The sequence below is a fragment of the Scyliorhinus canicula genome, chromosome 19, assembly GCF_902713615.1.
Source record: "Scyliorhinus canicula chromosome 19, sScyCan1.1, whole genome shotgun sequence".
Taxonomy (NCBI): Eukaryota; Metazoa; Chordata; class Chondrichthyes; order Carcharhiniformes; family Scyliorhinidae; genus Scyliorhinus; species Scyliorhinus canicula.
Window position 1 is genome coordinate 75,384,334 of NC_052164.1, and position 22,258 is coordinate 75,406,591.

Genomic DNA, 22,258 nt, shown 5'->3' on the forward strand with positions numbered 1-22,258 from the left:
AAAAGGCCACTTTATCAATATGTGAACTTCACTCTGCCAAGATGGACAGACACCCCTTCAAAGCTCCTCTGCACAAACACCTCATGGCAGTCTCTTTCAGATTCTGGATGTCAGCATGACGTTACAATTAAGGAATTATTTTGAAAACTTAAGTTGTGATCAAAATTCACCTCCAATTTCAGCACAAATCTTCAATCTACAGCATTTCCAAGTGAACCTATTGTGAGATGAAAATATGTCCCTGGAGATTCGTGCAGATGTACATTACATCTTAAGAATGACCGGCTGAAGCAAGAGGAATAGCTTCATTAATTGTTCCGGTCTCTTGTGGAAAAGAATGATTACTAGATTTGAGGAATCTGTCTATATTATCACTGATGAGGTTATTCCTCTCATTGCTTCAAATGGGAAGACAGATTGCATCTCAAACCATCATTAACTCCAGTTCCACTTTTGCCTGCTAAATGTTATTGAAATGATTATCATCAATTTTGATGGTATCATTTGGGGGATTGATTGGCAAAGATGCTTTTGAAGTTCATTTTAGGAAAATTTTCAAAGATTTGCTCCTCCAAAAATCCAAGGGTAAACTTTATGAATGAAAGTTAACGGAATATTCTTTATTAAGTAAGTAAAGTTGCCATCGTCCCAGGTGACCATAGGCTGCTTTCCCCTTTGAGGGGGAGAGGTGACTGGTGGTGATTTAACCTGAGGATCACCACACCTCAAGTGAGCCATGAGTTACCTCAGCCAGTACGGGAATTGAACCCGTGCTGCTGACCTTGCTCTACATCACTAGTCGTCCAGCCAACTGAGCTAACAGGTTATATATGGGAAGGATGCTTCCTCTTGTTGGAGAACCTAGAACTAGCCTGTGGTGCTGGTAATAAAACCTGACAAAACTGTCCGTCTCTGTGGCGATTATAAACTCACGGTGAACAGGGCCTCACAACTGGACTGCCTCGGGGTAGAGGATTTATAGTCCAGATTGGCTGGAGGATGTTCTATCACAAAGCTGGACATGAGCCGTGCTTATCTGCACGTGGACCTTGACGCAGAGTCCAGAACGTTTGCCACCATCAATAGCCATTGGGTGTTGTTTGAGTACACTCGCCTCCCATTCGGTGTTTCATCAGCCCCAGCGATCGTTCAGGAGGGATTGGAGAACATCTTGGAGGGCCTATCAAAGGTGGAAGTCTATTCAGACAAGGTGCTCATCATGGAATCCACAGAGCAGCAACATGTTGATAACTTACGGGAAGGACTCTAGCATTTTTCCCATGTAGGCGCCCGGCAGAAGAGGAGCAAGTCTGTGTTCCGCAATAGGGCAGTGACCTATCTCGGTTACAGAGTGGATAGCAATGGTGACCTATCTTGGTTACAGAGTGGATAGCAATGGTCTACACCCGGAGGAAAATAAGGTTTGTACAATAAATGGGGCTCGCACTCCAAAGAATGCCACTGAGCTCTGGCCCTTTTTAAATGTGGTCAACAGTTATGGGAAATTTATTGCCAGGTAGGCCACTCTGTTGGCTCCACTCCACGTGCTATTGAGGAAGGACCAGGAGTGGTGCTGGGGCACTTTGCAGGAGAAAGCGTTTGTTGTTGTTCAGAAACGTCTCTGTTCCCTGCAGCGTCTTGTGCATTCTGACCTGGCTCGGCCCCTAACCTTGATATGCAATGTTTCCCCCTACGGCATCGGGGTGGTGCTGGCCCATGGATGGGGCGATGACATGGTATGAACCCATCGCTTTCTCTTCGTGAACACTGATGGACGCAGTACGACGTTACGCTCAGATAGAGAAAGAGGGCTTGGCGATGATCTTTGGCATAAAGCAGTTCCACCAGTATGTTATGGGTGACATTTTGTCATTGTAACAGACCAAAGGCCACTGCTTGGCCTCTTTAGGGTGGATAAGGGATGCCTTCCAATCACATTGGCAAGGATCTCCTGCTCGCTGCATGCCTGTACTCATTCCAGCACCGCCCGGGCAGTCTAATTGTTCATGCGGACGCTCTCAGCCATCTGCTGTTGCTTGTGAGCGCCCCCTCGCGACCTGTGGCAGATGTGGTAATTGCGACTCTCAACTTTGTATACACCTTGCTGGTGACGATGTTCAGGTGCGCACATGGACAGACAGGGACCCGGGATTGGCGAAGGTCCGCTTCATGTTGTTGAGCAGCAGGAAAAAGGAGGCCCTTATGGTGACCATACGGCCTTTAGTCCAGACGTTCGCAAAGCTCAGTCTAGAAGACTGCATCATATTGTAGGAAGCCCGTGTGGTCATCCCCACAGGGTCAGGAAGCCCTGTTACAGGACCTTCACAGTGGCCAAGTCGGGATGATGATGCTAAGGCGGAGCTGCAGTCTATGAACAGCAGTCTCATGTAGGTGTCCTTGTTATCGAGGTGTCCAAGTGTTGATTGTAGAGCCAGGGAGATAGCATCTGCTATGGACCAGTTGCAGTGATAGGCGAACTGCAGTGGATTGAGACCGTCTGGGAGGCTGGCGTTGATCCATCTTATGACTAGCCTCTCGAAGAATTTCATGATAACAGACGTCAGGGCCACCGGTCGGTAGTCATTGAGGCAGGCTACCTTGTTCTTCTTTTGTACTTGTATTATGGTGGTCTTCTTGAAGGAGGTGGGGATCTTGAAGCGGAGGAGTGAGTTGTTGAAGATGTCTGTGAATACACTTGCCAGCTGGTTTGCGCAGGCTCTGAGTGCTCACCCAGTGACTCCGTCGGGGCCCGTCGCTTTCCACGACCGAAAGGCATAGCAGCGTGGCTGATAGATGCTGGGAGTTCCCTATCCGAGATTGACCTGGCTCGCCACGCCTTACCAGATCTAACGCGATCTCACGAGACATCACGAGTTGAATCCCACCCATCACCTTTCCCTTCTTCAAAACACTCTCCTTTCCAAGGAACTCCCTGATTTGAACTGCCGGCACCGATTGAGAAGCTCCAGAGCATTTTTAGCACCATGGAATCCCTGAGTTCCTGGTGATGGATAATGAGACACCATTCACTGGCAAAGAGTTTGCTGTATTTATAAAGAGAAACAGCATTCGGCATTTCTGAACCGCCCCGTATCATCCCTCCTCTAATGGTCTCAGAAAGGCTGATCCAGACTTCCAAGAGGAGCTTAAAGGAGCAATCCATGGGCTTGATGGACATGTGTCTGGCATGGTTCCTTTTTAATTATCAAGCAACGCCCCATGTGATGATGGGAATCACCCAGACGGAGCTGTTGATGGGTTGCAGACTCCGAACCCGGCTGAGTCTGACATTTCCGAGTCTTGGTGGGAAGGCTGAGGTCCAACAGGAAATGCAGAAACACCGGAATGGCTTGAGGACGCCTGGTCATACATTTCACTTTGGAGATGCGGGGCAAGATCTACCAGCCACATTGCAACCGAAAGGCATAGCCGCGTGGCTGATAGATGCTGGGAGTTCCCTCTTCTGAGATCAACCCAGCCTGCCACGTCTTGCGAGATCTAACGTGATCTCACGAGGCAACGCGATGTGAATCCCGCTCATCACCTTTCCCTTCTTTAAATGATTCCTTTCCAAGGAGCTCTCTGATTTGATCTGGCGGTCAAATCAAGCTCTGAACATTCCAGTGAGTGCCAGGGGCCCCAAAGAGTCATCACTGTCTTCCTGATCTTCATCCAGAAATTCCTTTTGAAACCAATCATTTTTATGAAGACAAATCAATGTATTCTCATTTGTAAAGAATATACTAAGCTCCACATGTGGTGAAAAGGGAATACAAATAGGACTGGTGTTGTATTCGAGGAAATAACTGATTCCTGTTGTGGCCATTCTTGTCACGCAAATTATATTTGCTGCAAGATCCTTATTCCACAACCCTTCACTTTCTATAGTAATCATATGGAGAGGGAGCAGTTGAGATGGAAACATATCGCTACAGGTGCAATGCAATAATCCTATCAATATCTCAGCTGTGTTGTGGTTTTATTGTTTGCGGCCTATGATTATCCTTGTGCTTTGAAACCCAGATATTGCTTTAGATTTTTAAGGAGGACTTTTCTTGAAACCAGATGAAGCGAAAATAACAACATGAGCAATATGCAGCACCAAAAGCATATTGGAAAGATTTTATACAGGAGTAAAGGATTCTACTGATGAAGATTTTTGCTGCAAATATCAGGAAAAGGGAGGGTCAATGATAGGTTTGTATGGTGCAGGTATTTTATTTTTGGTTGGTATTTAATGCAGGTGATAGGGTTTTGCCAACTGATGGGAGAATTGGCGATAGCCCCAGCTCCCCTTTTTCAGATAAGGGGCGAAATTCTCCGACCCCCAGCAGGGTCGGAGAATCGCCTGGGGGCGCCTAAAATCCCGCCCCCGCCGTGGCAGAGATTCTCCACCACCCAGGAAGTGGCGGGGGCAGGAATCTCGCCCCGCCGATCGGAGAGGCCCCTGCGGCGATTCTCCGGCCCGAATGGGCCGAGGTCCCGCCGCTGGGAGGCCTCTCCTGCCGCCAAGGTTTAAACCACCTCTGGAACGGCGGGCACAGCAGCGCGAGCAGGCCCCCGGGGTCCTGGGGGGGCGGGGGGGCGATCGGACCCCGGGAGGTGCCCCCACGGTGGCCTGGCCCGCGATCGGGGCCCCCCGATCAGGGGCCGAGCCAGTGCCCTGGGTGCACTATGTTCCTCCGCGACCGCCACGGCCTCCACCATGGCGGAAGCGGAAGGGAACACCACATCGCGCATGCGCCGGCAGTGACGTCAGCGGCCAGCTGCCGCTGACATCACTGCCGGCGCATGCGCCGACCGGTGAAAGCCTTGCGGCCAACCCCGCTGCCGGCGGCGCCGGGTGTTTGCGCCAGTCTTCTGGTGCAAACCGCTCCGACGCGGGGCTGGCCCCCAAAGGTGGGGAGAATTCCCCACCTTTGGGGAGGCGCGACCCCTGAGTGGTTGGCGCCATTCCCCTACTCCGGCACCCTCCGTCACGCCGGGTAGGGGAGAATGCCACCCAAGGCCTGTCAGATTTAGTCCCACTCAGATGCTAAGTAGCCAATAGCGGGCCTCTCCTGGGATCAAAGGCCCCAGGATTGGATATGTTGCCTGCCGATCTCAGTACCACAGAGGTGTAATGGTCGCTGATAGCACTCACCAGAGAAGCCAAGGATCAACGCGAGATCCCAAGCCAACAAGTGAGTGACGGCAGGAAGCAGAGGAAGGGGGTCACTTGAAAGGGACCAGGAGTGTGGGTGGTGTCATAATATCCACTCACATATATCATGAGGTGCAGAGAGGCAGTGATTGACACACAGGATAACCAATGAACACACACGACACAGAACAACCAATCAGCAGACAGGACACCACCACTATAAAGCCCACAGGGCATTAAGGCTTTCCCTCTCTCACAGGACACGGCTAGGGAGATAGTCGCAGTGCACAGGCCAATGAACATCATCACCATGTGACAGAGAGCTAGTCTGGTCAAGCCAGTAGGAGGTTATCAGTTAGGTTAATAGAGTGTCAACCTACAGCAGATTATGTACAGCAATCAACAGGTTCAATAAAACAGTGTTGGACTATCTCCTGTGTCGGAAGCCTGTTTCTCCTTTTACTACATCCAGTTGCAGTTGATGTTAGACCAACACAGATAACACATCAGGTGGTGGTGGTGGTGGGGGGGGGGGGGGGGGGGGGGGGGGGGGTGGCCATCCATGAGGCCTCTTGGCCTGGAGTTAATTTTGTGAAAACAGGAAGGTGAGTGGGGCCACCCTCCTGCCCGATTAAATGCCCTCCACATAACCAAACTCGCCACGAGAGAGGGCATTTAATTCAACCTCCCCATGACTTATTCCATTTTCTATTAAACTTTGCCACATTCTGAAATGGATGGGAAGCTGTTTCAATTTGTTATCTCTACAATGTGCATTAGTCTCCTTTGTCAAGATGATGGAATAGTTGTAGCCTTCCCATCCATTTCAACTATCATTCCCCCATTTATGCCCTTAAAATCAAATATACTGAGCTAGGTTATTTTCTCTTTAAGGAAGGAATAATCTTTTTGCAATGCTGTAGCAGGACCCACTGGAAGTGACTGTAATAAAGACAGTTGTCACAATAATTTGACCCTGGTATTTGCTGAGAGGACAGAAAGAGGCAGGCCTGAAATTGTCCTGTGATATCCAAACTAAATGCATTTGGCTCAAGTCTCCTATTTTATTGAAGAGTCCACCAATTTATCTCAAATAGGTTATTGCCTGCTCTAAGTTGAGAGAGAGAGGAATTTTTGATCAAGGCATTAACATTCATACTGATGCTAGAGTGTAATTTCAGAGCCTCAAATAATTTGCAGAAGGATGTCGATAGGAATCCCTAATGTACCTTCCATCAACCCATACTCTCCAGCCTCTACTGAAGGTGCTGGGGTACAGGAGGTCAGTAATCTTCCTGTACCTTGCCCATTTTGTCCAGCCTCATGTATGACTCTCACCAGTGCATTTTGACATCCAGGTAGTTAAGCAGAGCGACTATAACCAAGGTCAACCTTATCTTCAGCCAACCAACACATCAGTGTACTTCTGGCAGAGATCGCTGGACAGTGGCCAGGTATCGGAAGCATTGCTGTTTTTTTTCATGTGCCTGGGGACACTGGTGCAGTTGATCACACTGCCCACTCAGAGTCTGTATGCTTAATTGATACCAAAGATAGAGTGCAAGTTTTTCCTCATGCATATGGTCATGCCAAATAGTGTCTCTACCAGTAACTCCTCCAGGAAATGTTTGCATTTGACTTCCAAATTGCAACAGACAGGGTATTTGGTGTAACGAGGGTAAGGAAATTGTTTCGCATGTGCACATGTTTCTCTGTTAGGTTTCAGGGAAGACTTTTTTAATTGATAGACAATGTTCAGTCGCAGTAGGTCATGTGTTCCTGACATAAAAATTAAATGTTGGCTTAAGCTCTAGAAATACTTATATTGGATCACACTGGTTGGCATAAATGTGATTACACAAAGCGACCCTGTGACTTGGTGATAGATCCATCCCCTGATTTATGAACAACGCAGTGCAGTTATTCAGGGAAGTTATAATATTAGAGCTTAACGGCAAGAAAGAATGCATAATGAATAGCATCGGCATTGTTTTTGACCCAATCTTTTGTTCTTTAGTCACTTCAGCCTCTCATAATGTATGGAGTCTGTGTAATAAGGCTATTCATAAACAATTCCATGGCATCAAGTGGGAGGGAAGGGGTCATATCCAAAACAGTTTTCCAGAGTCCCTCTTGTTGGTGTATTTATAATCAGGACTGTCTATCATTATAAGCTGCTGAACTATGTCCCTCCCTCTGCCTGCCTCCCAAACCCTCCAAAATACAGATGAAGCATAACGCAGGCATTCAAAAGTATCAACGGCCTCTCACTCTTGTATCTGAGCCAGACAGCTATGGTTTAAAGCCCCATTTCGAAGGTTTGAGCATAGAATTCAGGCTGATATTTCAGTACAGTGCTAAAAAAGTGCTGCATTGCCAGGGCAGCTGTTTTTTTTATACGTCAGCAAACTAATTGATCATCAAACATGGTTGTTTGGAAGAGGTGAAATATTTATCTGTATAAAAAGCATGGAAATTCTCCCAGTGTCTTTTCCCCGGCTGCACGGTAGCACAGCGGTTTGCAATGTTGCTTCACAGCGCCGGGGTCCCAGGTTCGATTCCCGGCTGAGGTCTCCGTCTGTGCAGAGCCTGCACTTTCTCCCTGTGTCTGCGTGGGTTTCCTCTGGGTGCTCCGGTTTCTTCCCACAAGTCCTGAAAGATGTGCTGTTAGGTGAATTGGACATTCTGAATTGTCCCTCAGTGTACCCGAACAGGTGCCAGAGTCTGGCGTCTAGGGGGTTTTAAAACAAAGAGCAAAAAAAAGTACAGCACAGGAACAGGCCCTTCGGTCCTCCAAGCCTGCGCCGACCATGCTGCCCGTTTAAACTAAAATCTTCCACACTTCCGGGGTCTGTTTCCCTCTATTCCCATCCTATTCATGTATTTGTCAAGATGCCCCTGAAACATCACTATCGTCCCTGCTTCCATTACCTCCTCCGAGAGCAAATTCCAGGCACCCACTACCCTCTGTATAAAAATCTTCCTTCATACATCTCATCTAAATCTTGCCCCTCGCACCTTAAACCTATGCCCCCTAGTATAATTGACCCCTCTACCCTGGGAAAAAGTCTCTGACTACCCACTCTGTCTATGCCCCTCATAATTTGTAGACCTCTTTCAGGTCGCCCCTCAACCTCCGTCGTTCCAGTGAGAACAAACCAAGTTTATTCAACCTCTCCTCAGAGCTAATGCCCTCCATACTAGACAATATCCTGGGAAATCTCTTCTGCACCCTCTCTAAAGCCTCCACATCCTTCTGGTAGTGGGGCGACCAGAATTGAACACTATACTCCGAGTGTGGCCTAAGGTTCTATACAGCTGCAACATGACTTGCCAATTTTTATACACAATGCCCCAGCCAATGAAGGCAAGCATGCCGTATGCCTTCTTGACTTCCTTCTTCACTTGTGTTGCCCGTTTCAGTGACCTGTGGACCTGTACACCTAGATCTCTCTGACTGTCAAACCCTTGAGGGTTCTGCCATTCACTCTATATTCCCTACCCGTATTAGACCTTCCAAAATGCATTACCTCACATTTCTCCGGATTATACTCCATCTGCCATCTCTCCGCCCAAGTCTCCAAACAATCTTAATCCTGCTGTATCCTCTGACAGTCCTCATCGCTATCCGCAATTACACCAACCTTTACGTCGTCCGCAAACTTACTAATCAGACCAGTTACATTTTCCTCCAAATCATTTATATATACTATGAGCAGCAAAGGTCCCAGCACTGAACCCTGCGGAACACCACTAGTCATAGCCCTCCAATCAGAAAAGCACCCTTCCATTGCTACTCTCTGCCTTCTATGACCTAGCCAGTTCTGTATCCATCTTGCCAGCGTTCCTCTGATCCCGTGTGACTTCACCTTTTGTACCAGTCTGCCATGAGGGACCTTGTCAAAGGCCTTACCGAAGTCCCTATAAACAACCTCCACTGCCCTACCTGCATCAATCATCTTTGTGACCTCCTCGAAAAACTCTATCACATTAACTTCATTGCAGTGTTAGGATGAGCCTACTTGTGACAATATTAGAAGTTATTATGATAAAATTGGCACTTGCAAAAACAGATAAACTACTCACTCATTAGGATCTGATTGTAGTGCCTTATTCTCAATAAGTCAACTGCAGTGACACTTCCAAATGACTTCACAAAACACTGTAGGATAATTTAAAAGGTGCTATAAATACATGCATGTTTCTTCTAATCCTTGTGGGGAAGATTGCAGTGGGAGCCTGTAGGCAGGATTACCACCCCCCACCCCCCCCCCCCCCCCCCCCCCCCCCACCCCCCACCGCAGCCCTGTGGCATGTTTTGCAGCAACAGACGGGGTCCACCATTGGCTGGTGGCGGAATCTGGTGAGCTCCTCAGTGCAGGATTTGCGGCTAATTGCAGCCTCGATGGGGCATTCCCCGCCGGGGCGGAAAAATCCCCAGAATGCCGTACGATAGCGGGGACGTTCTCGACACGACAAGCACCGGGAACGACCCAGTGATTCCCTCCCAGATTGGACTCTCGTTTTAGTTAAATCGCACCCACTGTTTCTCATCACATGAAACACATTATTTTCCACACACATCTATCTGCTTCATTCTGTGTTCCAAATGATTCTGTCATCAAACTCTTGGCAAGCTTGTTCTGGCTGTCAGGATAAAATGTGACTGGCTTATTTTACAAAGTCAATGTGTGCAGGCTTTGATGATTGCAGTCACATGAGCAAAACTAAACTAATCATGGTGGTCCCTGAATCCTATCAAGCCAGCAGTGAGAACAGGACTTTCAGTTCTTGTCATAAATCATCCCATCACACTTTTTTTAAAAAAGCATTCTTTCATCTGAAAAAATTATTGTAATTTGCAATTAACGTGTTGACTGCAACCTTCAGAATAGTCACAGTGAAGTTATGTGCGATGATTCTAATATTTCCTTTCCAAAGTGAATTGAAGCTTAACAAAACCATAGATAATAAAAAGCTTTGTGATCCAGCAATAACGTTATTTTGTAAAAGGGCTCTTTTTTAACATTTTTGACTGGGTTTTTATTCTCACAAGAGAGTAGAGATACATAAACACAACTAACTAATGTAATATTATTAGAATTGTTTTTTTTAAATTTCGAGTACCCAATTATTTTCTTTTCCAATTTAGGATGGCCAATCCACCTAACCTGCACATCTTTGGGTTGTAGGGGTGAAACCCATGCAGGCAGGAGCTGGTTTAGCACAGTGGGCTAAACAGCTGGCTTGTAATGCAGAGCAAGACCAGCAGCGCAGGTTCAATTCCCGTACCAGCCTCCTCGAACAGTCGCCGGAATGTGGCGACTCGGGGCTTTTCACAGCAACTTCATGGAAGCCTCCTTGTGACAATAAGCAATTATTATTAATGTGCAAACTCCACATGGACAGTGACCCAGGGCCGGGATTCGAACCGGGTCCTCAGCGCCGCAGTCTCAGTGCTATCCACTGCACCACATGCCGTCCTATTATTATAATTGTTGATCGTCTAGGTCTTGTTGATGTTAAGTCGTGCAATCTCGCCAAAATTACTTCTGTGTGGAAATCACATGGTTTTGAAGTACCTCAGCTCTGGTGGTATTGGGAAGTACCGGCAGTGTCAAAGTTATTCTCTGGTCGACAGCCTTTGAACGGGGAGATTTGTTCAAGAATTGCTGGCTTATACAGCAGGTATTCCTCAACAATACCCTTGGAACAAGTATTTAATGTGATTTATTGAGAGATTAACCTGTCTGATTGGAGTGTTTGTGCTTCTAGTTTTATTGTGCCATTCTGTATTGTTTAAGACGCTAATGCATTAGCTTAGTGGTCCTATAGTGCACAAGGGAGCTTCAAAAAGAGGTCCTATAAAATGAGGTACAGATCTCCAGCGGAATGGATAAACTTGTATTTGCTCACAATCCACCTTTGCCAAATGCTAAATCCATAAATCTAATGGATTTTATTTACTTCAGAATAAAAAAAAAGAACTGGAAAGAGACAGGGAAGTTTTCGCAAAAATATCTGGACTGAATGTTGATACTTTCTTCCATTGCCTTTCCCACTTGCAGACAGACTGAAAGAGAATGATGAAGCAAGCCCAAACAGATCTGACTAATTGCACTTATTTAAGGAAACTGATGACATTATTGCTTCAAACAACGCAAAGCAAAATTACATCAGCTAATTATCGAGTGGAGAACTACTCTTAGCAGAGTCAGGGAAGACAATGCAATTTATTAAACAATAAATCGGTTTCAATTAAATGGGCTTTGTCACCTTGCGAAATGAGTAAATCTAGGATGGCATTGTCACATCATCGTGTTGCATCCCATACCATGCCAAATTTTTGTGACATATTGGTTCTGAAAGGGCCACACTTGTTGGCCTGGTCAGATCATAGAATCATAGAATTTACAGTGCAGAAGGAGGCTATTCGGCCCATCGAGTCTGCACCGCCCCTTGGAAATAGCTCCCCACTTAAGCCCACACCCGTAACACAGTAACTCCACCTAACCTTTTTGGACACTGAGGACAATTTAGCATGGTCAATCCACCTAACCTGCACAACTTTGGGCTGTGGGAGGAAACTGGAGCACCTGGAAGAAACCCACGCAGACACGGGTAGAATGTGCAGACTCCGCACAGACAGTGACCCAAGCCGGGAATCGAACCTGGGGCCCTGGAGCTGTGAAGTAACTGTGCTAACCACTTTGCTACCGTGCTGCCCCAAATGTTTTATTAAAAGGCAGGAAAAAAAAGCCCTGTTTTGTAACCTCTGCTGGAAAGTGTCTTGACTGCCAAGTAAGGTCTGTGTTGCTCTATCTGGGGAATTTTTGTGAATGTAGTTACCACAAATTTGTTTGCATTTGCTGAAATGTTGCAAATGGGAAGTTTTGTAGGACAATTATGTATTGGGTTGTCTCTTTAATTCAAGATAAAGTGGCAGAATGAAAAGGAACATGTGACCCGTCACAAATGCCGACCAGCCATTAATCAGTGCGTACCTGGTTACCATAGGGACCAGGGTCCAGCTCAAGTGATACTGAAATCCATGTTCCCGGTTTAACACCTAAATACAAAGGGAGATGCCGATGTTCTTGTTATTGCAAATTACTGTCTCCAAGATTTTGGCAGAGAGGGAGATAGAGTTCTGGAGAGTGAGGGCTGGGGTCAGCAGGGAGGAAAGGCTATTGTTTTCTTTTAGCTTTCAGCCAGAATTCAGGTGGAAAGATATTTTCTGATCAAGATACAGGTGAGATGATGTTCTCTGATCAAAGAGGTGGAAATTATGGAAATGTAAGGACTCTAATAGATTTGTTATGCTATTGTTCGAGGAAGGAAGAACCAGAGGGAGCCATGCTCCTGGAGGTCGGTTTGGGATTTCGCGGAAGAGTCAAGACTGAAGGAAATGAACTTCGATAGTCACCGAGTGCGACAACTAAACAAAATGGAGCAGTGAGCCGAGACCCCAACAGCGGCGTGGGACACGTGTCCTCACAACTTTCGGGGACCTCGCGTGACAGCTGCGGACTGTGTCGAGCACCGCCACAGTCAGGAGGCGGAGCCGTTCCACGGGCAGGGGGATCTTCGGCAGGGGCTGGGGGGACTTGTGGGGTGTGGTCCAGAGTGGCGAAGGGGGTTACAGGGGTATGTTTTTGGCAGGCCGAGTCCGTGCACAGCCGGCACCATATTGTACAGCGCGGCCGCCAGAGGCCGCCGCCGTGCACACGCATGGCCACAGACCCGGCCATTCTGCAGCCATATCCGCAGGTAATACCGGGGGCTTTACACGGCGGGGCTGGTAGCCCTCCACCGGGCAGAGCATCGGTGCGGGGGTGGGCCGACATTCTAGTCATAAGACCAGACGTATCCTGAGGACATAGCCGCAGAATCGGAGAATCCAGCCCTGTGTAATTAAAATAAACAAAAATGTATTTTGTTTCATTTCAAAAGTTAATTGAGTGCAAATGGAGTGAAGTTCATGCTAGTTGCTTCAAAATAGCAAACTGTGGTGAAAACCTGACAGCGGTTCACGCTGCTCTGGTCATTATGCTCAGTGAAGCGTCCTTGTTTTTATATCACTGTCATGTTTGTGGGTCAACATGGTGGTGTTGCGCATTTGTGCATTCCTGCGGAGTAGAGCTGATTGCGTTCTACTTTCACCACCCCTAGTTTCTCATTGGCTGGGCAGGGGAAGCTCAGAAGAACATTCCAGAATGCATAAAAAATGGTAATGGGGAGACCAATTCAGGTGCTCTCAGATGCTTCCTGGCACTCGTATTCTATAATCAAGCTGCACATTCACTCTCAGCCATGTATGAAAACACAGAAAACAAAAAAACGAACCGAATGAACACAACTTAAAGGGAAGGAAACAAGTTGTAGCGTTTTAATGGAGTTATTGTTTCCTTTTTCACGGTTCAGCACTCCGATTATAGAATTTACAGTGCAGAAGGAGGCCATTCAGCCCATTGAGTCTGCACCGGCCCTTGGAAACAGCACCCTACCTAAGCGCACACCTCCACCCTATCCCCACACCTCCACCCTATCCCCGTAGCCCCGCCTAACCTGGGTGTCCTCAAAAATGTTCCATTTTCACACAAAATGAAGGGAATATTGCCAATCTAAATTAACAAAATTGTAAGCGTGTGGCTAACACAGATAAGAAATTGCCATAGTTTTTAATTATGAGGCCCTCACCTCAAGGAGTATATTTTTAGATTTAATGAATTAACTTTTTTTAGCGATTAATATTTACTTTTTTTGTTTCTCCGTTTCACAAACAACAGGCTGAATAAACAATTTACCCTTCTCTCCTTACACATTATATTCACCATTCTATTGGGTACAATGCTTGTTGACCAAATCTAGTTTGTACTCAATGTATTTCTATATGGCGTGCAATTGATACGACTCTATATAACCCAAAACTCCATGCTGTGATCAAGGCTATGATTCTGTCGCACTTCAAATTTGAAGCAAGCTTTTAAAAAAATCAACTTACCCATTTTCAAGGTAATATTTCCAAAGTAGCAGCACTTTATTTATTTCAATTTTTCTTTTTATCATTTGAAGGTGTTGCAGCAAGAATTTGAATACACCTTTAACTCTTCATAGCCTACCCACTCTTCACATGTGAAACCAGATAGTCTGGATTAATGAATTGGGCATTATCACTGAGCCCATTCATGTCTTGACATATGCATACTTTCTCGCAAAAGTCATTACAACATCTAGCTAAGTTATGCTATGGTTAGCTAATGTATCGGCGTGGGATTCTCTGGACTGCCAGCCTAATTTTCCTGAGCAGCGTGCCATCGCCGGCAGTGAGATTCTCTGTTCCCGCCACCTACCAATGGGATTTCCAATTGCAGCCACACCACGCCACCGGGAAACCCATGGGCGTGGGTGCGCTGCCAGCTCAACGGAAAATCTTGCCGGAGGAGAATCCCACTGCAGATCTCTGTCTCTGACTGAGACCAGCTAATTCAGGAACGGTCAGGAACTTAACCTGGAGTCTTCTTGTTTGATATGGTTAGGGAGCACAGCATGCATTCATAACCAACCTCTTATAACATATCAGATAGTGTCATAGAGTAAATGACATGGTCATTCACAATTTGCTGGAGCAAGGGCACCTTGAGGTATGTCCCATGAGTTCAACTTTTTTCTTCAGCCTTCGCGTCCAAGCTGTTGATGGTATGGTGAAGACAACAGCACAGCTAGGACTCTAGTGAACACAGGGATCTATCTGCTTGGCAACTTAAATTCGAGGCGTTCAAAAGAATCGTGGGAACAGTAGGGAAGGTGGTGAATCAGAGTCAGACCAGGTGCAAAAAGAAAATTAAAGAGAGGGAAAAAAGATTGCATTATGGCGAGAATGAAGAGCGAGAAAGGAAAATAAGAAATACAGTTATTAAAGTAATCGCCGATAACAATTTACTACCTGTAGAAATGATACTCAGTGGTCGGCATGGTGGCGCAGTGATTAGAACTGCTGCCTCACAGCGCCGAGGACCCGGGTTCAATCCCAGTCCCAGGTCAATGTCCATGGGGAGTTTGCACATTCTCCTCATATCTGCGTGGGCCTCCCCTCCCACAACCCAAAGATGTTCAGGGTGGGTGGATTGACCACACTAAAATTGTCCCTTAATTGGGAAAAAAAACGGGGAAAAAAGAAATGAGGCTCTGCAGTTTAAATGATTATCTTTCTGGGCTGCAGAGTTTGATTGGCAACTTCCTAATTCACATTGTAGTTGCGCTGTTATAATTACCACCTCCAACTTTCTGTGGTAGTTTAAAGGGCAATGCAACAACGCATGAAACTCACAGGATGGTTAAAACGAAGCTGGCGGTTTCACAAAACAAACGCTGGAACAAACTGCTCAGAAATCTGTGATGATTCACAATTCATGGGGTATCTCTTCCTTGCCATTGACACATTAATAACGATGAGCATCATTGAACTCAGCATTGTTCTGGCAGCAAACTCTGGACCACTTGGGGGGGGGGGGGGGGCGGGAGGTGAAAAAGTAGATACATTCTGTCATGTATCAGTGCCTGTAACAATTTTTGTTGTTTGTGATTATTCTATTGCTTTGCCACTGGTGTCTCAGTTAATATACAACAAGATAGTCTTTTAACAGAGGAAAAAAATGGAGAACACATCAGATATTAGCTGGTTCTTCACAAGTAAATAACAGAGTTCCTAGTAACTAAGTGTTGATGTAAAAAAAGGAAGCTAACTTGCCCAATTAAGTCTGAACTGACACACATTTGTTTAAGCATTAGGCACGTGCATCAAGCAGCTCTGTGTCCTCATTACAGGTGAATGGTGAGGTGCTCTATGACAAAGAGCATGTGCCCCATTTGAAAATTGAAAATAGAATTGATTACCTGATGCTCAATAAGCTGTGAAGTTTTAGACAAATAAATTTGTCGCCAGTGGCATCTTTATTCAGTGACCCTTTCACAATTTACCTTTAATCATTTACATTATGACACAGCCTGTGACATTGAAGTATATAAAATATGTGTGGAGCATTTTAATACTTGGGGCAGGTTAAAAAGCCTGCACTTTGTCAGTATGAATAGCCTGCCCCCTTCATGATCAGTGCTTCCTCTTCAAAACCATGCAGTTGACTAAGAGCTTTAAATATTTGTGTTCTTTTGTTTCTCTCTATTGACTGTTTTGTATATTCTTCTTCAAACTGTGAACACGGCTGGCGACCACTGTGGGAATTAACTGGGTGGAGTTGGTAATCTGAGCTGCATGGAAGATTTGCACTGAGCACACACAATTAAAGTGACAAGATCATTGAAGCACTCTCCGTTAATGAGTGTGTCTACCAATGTTAATTCATTTTAGTCACACTATCGGGTTCAGTAACTTCCTAGTGCCAACTCACATGCCATCCTCCCCCGGATTAAATAATAATGTTTCAGAACAATCATTCATAAATCAACAGGGAAAAACTCCAAACAAATGTTAATTTTATTCAGAGTGTGATTTCGAGACTCCTCTTTCATTTGCATGGATTAATTTATGGATGGTTGATATTTTTTCAGTTTATTATATGCAGTATTAATTATAAATATATTCACATTAACAAAAATTATCCAAGGTTTCAAGATAACCTTTCAGCATTTTAGTTTTGTTGCTACAGCTGAACCGTGAATAACATTTGCAATAAAAATTGTACTTTATTGAAATTTACTTCAAGAATAAATTCCTCACAGAGATGAGGGCAACAAAGAAAATGCTTTGCTATACTTTAAGAAGTGATGGTACAGTGGGTACAGTGGCTTGAATTAGCATCTAAACAGAGGGCAGCAAGGTGTCGCACTGGTTAGCAATGCTGCCTTACGGCGCCGAGGTCCCAGGTTCGATTCCCGCTCTGGGCCACTGTCCGTGTGGAGTTTCTATATTCTCCCCGTGTTTCATGGATTTCACCCCCACAACCCAGAGATGTGCAGAGTAGGTGGATTGGCCACACTAAATTGCACCTGTCACTTCTGGGGTGACGTGGCGACACGGTGGCGCAGTAATTAGCACTGCTGCCTCACAGGGGCCCGGGTTCGATTTAGCCTTGGGTGACTGTGTGTGGAGTTTGCACACTCTGTCTGCGTGGGTTTCCTTTGGGTGCTCCGGTTTCTTCCAACAGTCCAAAGGTGTGCAGGGTATGTGGGGTTACAGGGATAAGGCGAGAGAGTGGGCCTGGACCTATGTAAGTTGCTCATTTGGAAGGTCGATTTAGGCTCGATGAGCCAAATAGTCTCCTTCTGTACATAGAAAAGTTCTGTGGTGGCGGTGTTTACTTTGGGGAAAGCCAGGCAGTTGAACAAAGACATCAAGGAGTGTATTTTTCTCATTGGGAATGTGATGTCTTGTCGCTTCATGTTAGTGGATAGAAAATTGCAGGTGGCCACCAAGGTCGACAATGTGAGCTCAAAGCGGTGCAATGGAGGATAATTGCAATAACAAAACTCATGCCAAAAATCCACACTAACATAAATACCATACAGCTTGAGGAGTCTGACAAGAATAGGGTGATCTTGGAGTGGGGTGGGGAGTGGCAGTATGGAGCAGGAGTAGAGAGTTGGGAGTTTGGAATCAGCTCCTAGTTAATTTCCGGTAACCCCCACTGGAAAAATGGACATTTGGTGTGGGCAAATCAGGTTTGGCTCTGATATCCCCTCCCCCAATTTCTGCCAAGGTTACTAGACTTGCACGAAAAGGCATTCTGTGAGCGATTAGAAAAAGCCCAGTGTCTGGCCTGAACAAGAGTTGGCAGCTGCTACAGGAGGGGAGAGGGAAAACTGGGAAAATAATACATTTCTTTTAAGTTTCACACTCTTTTTAATTCCTCATCCTCGACAGACATTTCCCTCTCTAGGTGATAACAGGTATCCAGACTTTATTGCCTCTCTGACCTAAGGAGGTATGCTGGAAATGTCTCAGGATCAGCTGGCTGCTTATTTTTCATCTCCTTTGAAGGAGAATGCAGAGGAGAAGCAGAGTTTGGTATATGTGAGAATGACCAGTGGCAATCTCATTAGCAACAGACTGTATCAGTCGAGCAGAATAATGGGTTTGTCAAGTTATTTTTATTTACAATAATGTCTGAACTACAACTGCAATGAATAATTAATAGTATTAACTAGAATATACAGCGTCAAAAAAAGTTATTCAACCCAGCTGGTCCGTGCCAGTATATTCTCATGGGCAATTAGGGATGGGTAATAAATATCGGCCTCGACCGAGAAGCCCACATCACTTGAATGAATAAAAACAATATGCAGCACAGCAGCTCGTCCCACCACTCCTCATCAAACCCGATCAACATAATCTCTTCCTTTCCCCCACATGCGTCTATTAAGCTTCTCCTTAAACACATATGTGTTATTTACCTCAGGTTGTGGAAGCAAGTTCCTATTCTAACCACTCTCTGGGTAACAAAGATTCTCCTGAATTACCTATTGGATTCATGAATGACTTTGGACTTTTTAATGACTGTATTATATTTATGGCCCTGAGTTTTATTCTTCCTCACAAATGGAAAGATCTTCACTATTTCTTCCCTTTCATAACCATAAAAGCATCTAAGGGGAGGGAGGAAAAATGAGGCCTAATTCCTTTGATGGTTTATTTTATCCTAAGTACGAAACATAATTATTCATTAGTAATGAACAAATGGAATCTCACACCAAAACACCTCTTCATTAAAAAATGGTACAAAATAGAAAGTGTTCTTGTGTGAACTCATACTACATGTAAAATTAAAACCTCGTCAGGTATGGCTTGTATAATTAATGATGTGGTTTAACACTGCTATAAACAATTGTGACAGCTACTGGATAAAAGTTCTTCATATAGCACAAATGTGTCAGAATGACAGTTCAATTAATTTAAGAAAAAAGAAACAAAGCTGAATTAGGCTTCAAGCTGCTCTGTTTTGATTTTAAAAAAATGTCGGAACTTCATTTTCGTAGCAATGCTGGAGGGTCATTAGGGATAATTGCTTTCAGGCCTTGTAATCCTGCTTCGATCAGAAATAAAGGCCTGATTTTTTTTGAATTTGTGGGATTTCCACTCCTGCCGTTGAAGAGTTGGCAGGGAAAACTTCCCCGCTTGACTCCTCAGCCATCCCATGCTCGAGGGACCATCAGTTGGCTGCCAGCAGGTCTTCCATCCCTCTCACTCAGGTAGAACTCCTGCTTTAGAGGGTTACTGGCCAAACAGATTGCCCATCAGCTCTCCAGCCTGTGCAGCAACAAGAGGAAGTGCATAGCTGAGGCCAATTCCCATGATCAGATGACAAGGTAAGCTTACGAGATCCCTGGGTGGGAAGGGTAGAAAAGGCCTGGGGGAGGGGCATTAAGGGGACAATCGGATTTTTGGGGGAAAGACTGATGGGAGGGAGGTATACCCACAGTCGGGGGATGGTGGGTTTCTGCAGCCACCCCACCTCCCTGCCCGAATCTAAGCTCATTCACCTTCGGGCTTTCCCCATGCCCAGTAAATTCTCCTACCAAGCTAAGAATTGAGGCTAGGCAGGAAATAGTCCTTAAATGGCCAATAATCGGCCACTTTGGGGTCTCAACTGGGGCAAGGATGGGCATTCCATCCGAGACCTTGCCCATCCCAGCATAAACTCATGGTGCTGTCAGGGCAGGAAACCTATAATGTGATCTTCACTCCTCTCATTATGTTATTGATACGCTCATCATTTATTCTCTGAACTATGCTCTTCATAATTCCAAAATCTTTTTCTGGTCTTCCTCCTTCCTCTGCTGCCTGTAATTTGGCACCAATCAGAATGGGAAACACACCAGTGTCACAAAGTTAGACAAAGATGTGGACTGGGAATCTCTACAGCAAAAAAGAGGGAAAAAGTAGATTAACCATGTTCTCTAAAATTTGGAATGGACTAAATGAAAATGAACAGAAACAAATACCTGGTGCTCACTGACAATAACAAATGCCACACCAACTGGGATGACCAACACTCGTTTCCAAGGCAAACAATTTTTCTTTCCAAAGGCAATTCTACAATGGAACAAGCTGATCCATCACCTGAAATCTTCAAGACCCACCTCTTGATTGTTTCCATTTATAAGTTTTTCATTCCCAGGACTACCATTCGGTATGTCTGGTCAACCAGCACCAAATAACTTTAAATATTGGTGGAATATTGGCGGAATACAGTGTCAGCCTGTGATGTTGTCACGAACAAAGCAGAAGCAGAAGTAGAATTCATACTCTGTTGAAATTAAGGTTCATTGCGCCCATCTCTTGAGTAATCTATTCTTTTCGTGGACCACAATCTACGGATCTCCTCACCCCATTCAACCTTTGCTTCAACAGTTCAACACCCAAATTTGTCATCATCTAAGCACCAACTCATGATTGAACTCATCACCGTTCTTACGAGATTATGTCCATACTCACTATCGGCAGCAGTTATCAATTATGTCCTACAAATACAAGCTGACCACCTCGGCAGATGTTTGGTCTAACTTTTATTTCTTGTCAGTAAAGTTCAGTGCATGATGCCATCAGCAGCAGAATGATGCATTATGCTTGGAGAATCAAAATATATTTCTACTGAGTGGTGGGACAAGCTTCATTCATCATGCTAATAAATTCTCAATCTCAGTCTGTCACTCTGGGAAGGTAGAGAGCTGATGGAAAACAGTGAAAAATTGGACATCGTTATTGCAGTCCAATCTCAAACAGCCTTCCTTGGGGTCAGTTTGAAACAGCACCTGGGAACATCTGGAATAGACTGTCCATGGTCCCTCTTGGCTGTAGTCAAGACAGATAGAATTTAGTCTCAATGTACAAGTACTAAACTGAGCAAAGACAGATAGAATTTAGTCTCAATGTACAAGTACTAAACTGAGCAAAATTGAACACAATACCGTCCATTGTAAAAATAAGTCTCCTGATTAATTACAAAGCAGTATTTTCATCGTAACTTTCTCTAATTGATAGAACATGCTTCAGATCACTCAAAAACAATACGTCTTATGAGGATTTCATATGTGTTATTCAGAAAGCATTGTGGTGACCATGGTTTGGGAATGGCTTAATGCTTCAGACCCTAGGCTTAACTATGGGTACTAAGAGATACTCCGTGCCTCTTGCTTTGACGATTGTGATCTTATTTTTTTCTGACGATTGTTCTTCATTACTTTCTGCAATACGTAACATCATTTGATGCAAGATCCCTTATGAATTTCTTGACTTCAGCCTATTTTGAGGAACAAAGGGCGAAATTCTCCCAAAACGGGAAAAATCGTCAAACCGCCGTAAAACCCGGGCGGGTTTTACGGCATCGCGCCCCTTCCCGACGGGGGACCGATTCTGGTCCCCCGTCGGGGCTAGCAGCCCGACGTCGGAGGCTCCGACAAGTCGGGCTTAACGAAAATCGTTAAACCCGCTTGTCGGACTTAGCGCCGGCTGACGCGTCATATGACGTCAACCGCGCATGCGCAGGTGGGAAGACGCCACCCGCGCATGCGCGGGTGACGTCACCGCTTTTTTGCGCGAAACCCGCGCATGCGCGGTCCGGGTTGCCCCTCAGCCGCCCCGCGTATTGATACTGCGGGGCGGCGGAAGGACAAATAGTGCGCGGGCATCGGGCCCGCTGCCCGCGATCGGTGGGCACCGATCGCGGGCCCATGGCACCCTTGGCACGGCCGTGGTACTGCCGTGCCAATCGGTGCCATGGTTATTTTTTTCCAGGTAGTCACGACGTTTTTACGAACGGCAGGACCAGGTGTGTTTGCCGTTCGTAAAAAGGTCGTAAAGGGCTGGGACTTCGGCCCTTCTAACAGCTGTGAATCGCTGCCGGCCGTAAAAAAACGGCGGCAGCGATTCGTGTCGGGATTTCGGCGGGGGGGTGGGAAAATAGCGGGAGGGCGTCAAAAAAGTCGGGAAGGCCCTCCCGCTATTCTCCCACCCGTCGTGGGGGGCGGAGAATTTCGCCCCACGGCTGTGATTTCAGGCTTTTTCTAGCTATCAATTTGAGTTGAATTCAAACCCAGAAATAATATATGAAAGCCATTGCACCATCTAAATTCCTTCTCTCGTGTTTGACTTCAACCTTC